At 30.2% G+C, this 7319-nt stretch overlaps 1 protein-coding gene across 4 annotated transcripts in view; it reads right to left on the minus strand.

Moving 5' to 3' along the window:
* Nucleotides 1–2986, minus strand: part of Unc-13-4a (BAI1 associated protein 3) — a 101366-nt gene extending 98380 nt beyond the window's left edge. For 3 of the 4 annotated variants that reach the window (XM_083097878.1, XM_083097877.1, XM_083097876.1), the window contains exon 1: nucleotides 2414–2984. The gene's annotated coding sequence lies outside the window, so the exon portion shown is untranslated. Of the gene's footprint in view, nucleotides 1–2413 lie in introns of all 4 variants that reach the window. The other variant, XR_014438639.1, reaches the window with a different exon arrangement.
* Between the last annotated feature and the right edge of the window lie 4333 nt (nucleotides 2987–7319).

Consider the following 7319-nt stretch of genomic DNA (forward strand, 5'->3'; position numbering starts at 1 on the left):
TTCGCTTGATAATCAACAAAACCTCCTAGCTATTGTTTAATTTATCCGTACATCTTTAATATATTGAATATATGGAAAGAGATGCAGCTAGATTAAAACATAGCGAGAGGTGATTTTAAAGATAGACTAATTTTTATCGTACTAAATCTTATTTTCTAAATTTGTCTTTTATATTTCTTATATCCAGATAACATTTAAAGAAAAAGTACTACGATTTTTTTCTGCTGTGCTATATATATAATATTACACCTTGTTATATGCGATCTCTCTCACTCCATGTTTACAATAATTAGTCAGATCTAAATATATTTTCTCGCACAGATTCCAGTGGATAAATTCGAATAATTAAATCTGAATTGCAGCATTACAGCCTCCGTTTAACCGTTGTTACAGAGTCTTTTTTTGTTCTATATTTTTTTGTACTATATGGTTTTCAGCTCAAGCTTATTGGTTTGATGTAAAAAATATCGAAAAATCACGCGTATTGCATCGTCGCGTAAAACGGATTTTTGTAATTCAACAAACATCTTCTATCCTGCTAAAGCGCTTCCGTCACTGACAAGCAGAGCTGATCGATTACGAAAGAGAGACTACGACAATTTGCTTTCTCACACTTCGAACGCATATATTGTGCATTCTATCGGGCCGGAAATAGTTACTCGTTTTGGCTGTCATTTAATTAACGGGCGTAACACAGCCTTTTAACGAAGACTATGCGCTATGTCGTTGATTAATTTCAATCTCTCTGTCTCGTGATAAATCCTTTAAAAATACGTTAATAACTTTAATGGACTAGCAGATCCAACCATAATAAACTCATGATTTGATACCCATCGATTTATAATCACGCTAATAATTTCTCGAGTTCAGATAATCAATGTGCTAATTATTAAGATTTAATTATTGATTTTTCGGAGATATAGGAGATAGGATTTTCGTTGATATATTATTAATTATCTTATCGGTAATTCTTAATGCTTGGTAAATGCTTTATCATTGTGTGATAAGAACTTTAGAATTAAAAAAAATTACAGATATAATAAATTATACTAATATTACTAATAAATTATAATTATCGGGTGCAAGCTGCTATTTATTTTTATTTCATATATTAACATATTTTTATATCAGTTGCAATTTAGATTGCTTATTTGAATACAATTTTATTTAAGCTTATATTAATGCATGCACATACAATCTTTCTGTATGAAAATAAAAAAAATTTTAAAGATATCTCAAATATTTCGGAATATTTTTCAATTGCTTGCAATATTAAATATTTAAATAAAACTCAAGGATAAAAATAATTTTTATTTGATTAGTTTGTGATATATTTTTGCGAATTTTATTAAAAATTTCTTATGAATAAACATTCCTTTCTAATAGCCTTTTATTAAATATTCCTCAAATTATTTGATACCCGCAAATGCCAGGGGCAATATATATGTTAAAGAAATCGTTTCTATGTTGCATTGACACTCCCACCTATCAAAAGTCATTAGACGTTCATCGACCCATGCACAACAATTCAGGTAGGACGATAATCCTTGACATGTCCGACGGTACGCTGACCCTCTCTACTTGTTATGACATTCAATTGCGTACGTGTTCCACTGAGATATAATTTGCATAGAACTGTCACTAGTTTAACTAGCGTCCATCATTATTGTAATACATTGTCCAAATGGAATTGATCTCTAATGTATTGAGTAATGTAATGTATTGAGTAATGTAATTAACAAAGAAGTAATATTTTGTTGTGGTGCAATTGTTTATAACACTATGATTTTTGAAATATCTTTCGTTTTATTGCGTTATTTAAATATATTTTTATGTAACTAAAAAGAAAATTTTTTAAATGGAATATTTAATTGAAATTTTTGTGATTGAAAAAAGACATTGAATGATGCCTTAGTCGCTAATAAATTACACGTTTTCGATTTCCATAGATTTTTCTTTTATTACATTGATTTTTCAAATTTCGAAAATGTGTTTAATAACATGTTTACAAGAGCAAATCATGAGAACGAAAAACAAATTAACCGAGGAATTGATCGTCACTAAAAGCCATTATTAAATTTTCACAGCAATTAAAAGATTATTAGTCTCTACATGTAAAAACACAAATTTGAATTTTGTAGCTAAATTTTTTAATCTTTTTTTAATATATTGATTTTAAACTAATTTATTTTGCGGTTAATATTGCACTATAATAAGATGTCAATTAAGTCGATTACCACAATAGTGCAAGTTTCTAAGCACATACAATCGATGTTTAGGTAACATATCTAACCAGAGCGCGTGTCTTAAATTTCAAACAGAGTCCTTGTTATCTGATCCGCCGAAGACCGGAAGCGATTTACTGGTGTCACTGATGGCCTAGTTCGATCAAACACAGACTCCGATTACTCACCATCGCGCTGACGTTGATAACGACGATGATGAGCAGGAGTAGCGTCGAGACGAATCTTTCGAAACGAAATGAATCACGTATCGTATCGTCTTTAGAACTTTATCACACGTACTTTCGCAATCTACGGATATTTATGGCAATAAAAAGCCACAAATGAACGATCCCGCGCTTGTTCGAGAGTCGAAGTGAAACAGCCACTTGTAGCGCCGACGGATGACCGGGCGCGTAAACCAGACTGGCGGGTTGGCAAACAGGTGAGACGCCGTCGCGTGCCTCTCTCACTCTGTCTTTCTCTCTCTTTCTTTCTCTTCCCTCTAGTCGCTTGCGTCGCTCTCCTTCCACTTTCACCAGTTGCACCCTCTTGGTTTCATCCCTGCGCGTCCCTCTCCTTCTCAAGTGGTTTCCACCTCTCTTCGCCCATCACCCATTTCACTCAGAATTCGGACTGTCTCTAACTTATCCCTCGTCTCTTCCAGAAAGATCTCTCCGTTTCTTTCTATCTTGCATATATTTTTTTCCTTCTCACATTATATTACCATCTCTCTCTTTTGCCTTGACGCACCCCTACTTTTTCGTTCATCTCTTTTCCTTGAAATAGCCTTGCTGATATTCGTTTCTCTTTCTATCTCGCAATTATTTCTCTCTTTCTCTCTCTCTCTCTCTTTCTATCTGTCTCGCTCTATCTCTCTTTTCTTTTCTCTTTCCCTCATTGAAGGCGCCACGTCACGCATCTCCTCCCCTGATTCACTGTCTCACCTACACATTCACATTCACCCTCCCGCTTTTCCAACACGGTGCCTTCCCCTCGTTTCCACATTCCCCTCTCTCCTTTGGCGTCCCTCCGACTGTTCCACCCTCTTTAGTATGACTCCCACCAGCTATTTCTCTGCCGCCCTACCCTACGGAAGTTCGTGGAGCGCTGTTTCCTACCCCCGTAGAGGTACAACCGGAGGTACTTGCGTGCGCAGCATGTCCATCGATCTATTTCAGCTCACCTACTCTCCTGCTAGGCTGGGTCTATACCTGCTGTAGCTTCTATCCCCTGCGCGCGTACGGGTGCGTTCACACTACACATCGTCACAAACGCGAAATGGAAAGGGAAGCTGAAGGAGAGAGGGAACAAACGAAACTTCGACGAGAAACCCAGAGACCCGAATTTGATTCTAGGTTACTAACATCAAGAGACTTCCGCAGGTGATAGTTTGATCTAGTATCAATGTTGAGTAAGTTCGATTTGCTTTGAAATCGATCAAATAAATAATAGATAGTTCGTTTTGATCATTGTTTAATAATTAATTAATTAAGTGGCTAAATAATCAAAACCAACTATCTTAAATAATAGATAGTTCGTTTTGATTATTTAGCTACTTAATTAATTATTAATCTTTATAAAGCTGCCATATTTATTCTCTGCGAATTTTTACGTATATATATAAATATATCACATTATTTCTCGAATATAGAATCATTAAATATTACTATAATTATTATTTGCTAGTTATATAATTTGTATATATTAATGTTTTGTATATGTATTATATATTAGATTTTTATTATATCCAGTATATCCAGCTGAACAGTTTTCTTTCATAATTAAAAAATCTGATTTTAATTCTGGTCAATTCTAAGATAAATACAACGAATGTTTATTTTATTCAGCGAGAGAAATTACAAGAATTACAACAAGTTATTAATATTAATATCTGTGATTTTGATATTTTTTGCATATAACATGAAATATGTAATACAATATATATTTAAAAATATATTTAAAAATATATTAAATGATATGATAATGACAAAGAAATTTTAAATGTTTTAATTAAAGTAAAATATGTATTTATACTTATTTTCTGCGAAAGCAAATAATATTAAGAATAGTGGAAATTATTTTAAAAAATATTTTCCAAATTAATTAAATTACTAATAACAAAATTTTGCGTCGCGAGAAATTTGTCAACTATTATTATATATCGATTATCTTCTTGATGATATTATAGTATTTTATCATATCTGTTTATATAGTCTAGCTAATGTAAGATTTATTATCTATAAGATATAGAGACGACAATAATTTTGTTATTATACGCGGAATGTGTGCTATCAGGTTAGTACTAAGACCGTTTATTGCAAGAGATTCTAGTGCTACTCGCATGATTGTAATTTCCATGGGAATTGCTTGGTGACACAAATGTCGCTAGTATACTTGGCAGTTATTTGCGGTAGTCACGCATAAAGGTATTAAACTTTGTCGCATGATAATTTCTCTTTAATTGTTGTCGACTTGATATGTATTTCATCGCGTATTTTACCTGATAAAATCTCAAATAACAAATAAAATCAGCACGCACGTTATAATAGACACTAAAAAAAAGACGGGAAAAGTTTTTCGTATATCGAAATTTAGATGCCACACACTTGTGTAAAATTGACTTATTTGTTTATAACAATGAAAATGCTACACAATATTTGTATACATACACACACGTATATATTTACGTATACATTTTACGGCATTGAAAATTGAATTCGCTGAAAGTTGCCAATATATGTATTTTATAACTCAATCTCATAGATTTGTCACAATTTCATAAATCTAGTCGCCACAGATTAGTGGACTTATAGATCTAAGATTTATAAGTTAATTATCACCACATAGATAAGTCGTATATTTTCGTATAAATAAATGTATATTAACTAAATCAATTGAATTTTTCGATTGTCCGAGATTCGGAGGCTAGATGCGGAACATACGTGATGCTATTTATTTTCAGAATATTTTTTTCCCGCGAGGCATTTCGTTGGATTTGTCGCGGGATCTGTGGTGGATATATTAAATGTTCGAATAACATGAATAAATTGCAAATTTAACAGATGAACAATTATTAAAATTGTTTTTGATTTTTGCAAAATGGAAATTCATTGCAAACCAATAAATATTACATAATATATTCACCTTGAAATTATCCTCCATTTGGCGTATGTGTCTTCTCCATTGCGTATTAATTAGTAATTTAAAAAATTAATTTAAATATTGTTTTCGTTTAAAATATATTTGACTTTTAAAAGACACTCAATAAGCTGATAAGACAAGCCAATAAAGTATCTATCTAAATTAGTATCTATTGATTAGTATTATTAGACGTGTTGAATATGACTATTAAAGAAGCATATTAAATATATGATGTTAAAAACATATTTTTTTATTCAAGGAATTAATAGCTTTTCTTTAAATAAACTTTAGATTGGAAATACAAATTTTTTGCATGCAATTTATATACGAACAAATAAAATTCCACCAAGATAAAAGAAAACTTTCTATATATATAACAATCCGCGCAAAAAACATAATTTCTTTCGATTTTTAAATATCTATAAGCTATAAAAAATAATTTTATTAAAAAAAATGAAAAATATTTTTTTGACTTAAGTAGACTACATCTTAAAAGCATTTTATGTAGCAAAAGATTAATTTAAGAATTAGGAAAATTATATTTTAATCGTTTTTGTAAACTGCAGTTAATAAAATAAAATCAAAGGCATCATAAATGAATTCCACCATATTATTTTATACTATTGTGTGCACATAGCCATATATTTATAGAATCAATGTGTGCTAGTTAATAGAATCGTAGTCTAGTCCCTATGATGTGATAATGAAATCGGATTATCGATTTTGCTTCTGCAGCAAATAGTCGTATACCGATGTGGATGGCGTTGATAGACGTCGGCTATGCGAGCGTGCAAGATAATAACTATGCAGTACCTAATGGAAAGTTTTCATTAACTACTTTATCCATGAAGTTGAGATTTGAAATCGCCATAAACGTGTATATATGTTACCGTTAATGTTATTAGTAATAATAATTAGTAATATTAAAAAATATTTTGACTTGTGTACGATATATCTTTGTATCGACAAAATCTTATATGTCACAATATATATAATATGATAGATTAATATAACAAAAACTTCTGTATATAATATAAACATTTATAATATTAAATCTTTCGTCACACACATTTCTAACACAAATTTCGTGAATTACCTAAAAAAAGTATACCAAAAAATTTGTAGAGAGAGATATTGGAAATTATTATTATATATTTTAAATTATCAATGTTTGTATTTTATACAATTGGAATTTTTAGTTTTCCTAATTTGAAAGTTTTTATATGTTAGTAAAAGAAAATAAATTGTGTGATTTGATTTGCAATATGTGCTTGGGATGAGATTGGTAATTGCATCATAAGCAAGTGAAAAATAGTTTTTTAGCTGTGATTTTCATTTTTTAATTGACATTGCACAAAATTTCAATATACATTTTTTGAACTTTAAACTTCTTCTTTAAATTTTTTTCTTAAAATTTGTTTTAACATATATGCGAAATGCTATATTATTTCTGTTACATTACTCTGAAATATTATCGCGAAATATACATTGTGTTAAGAAATTGAAATTTTAAAATAATCTCAATTAACATTGTCATATAAAAAAAAATTATCTTTATTTTATTTAACCAAAAAAACTAAATAATTTTTTACTCGATAATTAATCGTTTCTCAATATCTTTTTCTCTCATGATATTATGATGTTGATATTTCAATTTTTTTCTGTAAGATATCTCTTAAAACACAATAAATTTTTTTCTGTTTCATTTTCTTCTTTCTACTTTTTCTTTCATTTTTTTTTATTTTCTCTCTTTCTTTTTCTGTCTCTTTTCTCTTTTCATTTCTCATTTGCTCATCAGAAACGATACTTCTCGATAAATCGCGAATGCATTTAAAAGAAAAATTTCGATCATTAATATCGCATGATTAAAGCTGCACGGTTTCTAGAAAATTTTCCTTCCGCGTAATATCTTCCAGTATTGCTATCTAGAAGTTTTCAGGTCGAGAGATGCTC

This window comes from Camponotus vicinus, unplaced genomic scaffold (assembly GCF_025532165.1).
Source record: "Camponotus vicinus isolate PSW18456_S1 unplaced genomic scaffold, iyCamVici1.0 SCAF_4, whole genome shotgun sequence".
NCBI classification, from domain to species: domain Eukaryota; kingdom Metazoa; phylum Arthropoda; class Insecta; order Hymenoptera; family Formicidae; genus Camponotus; species Camponotus vicinus.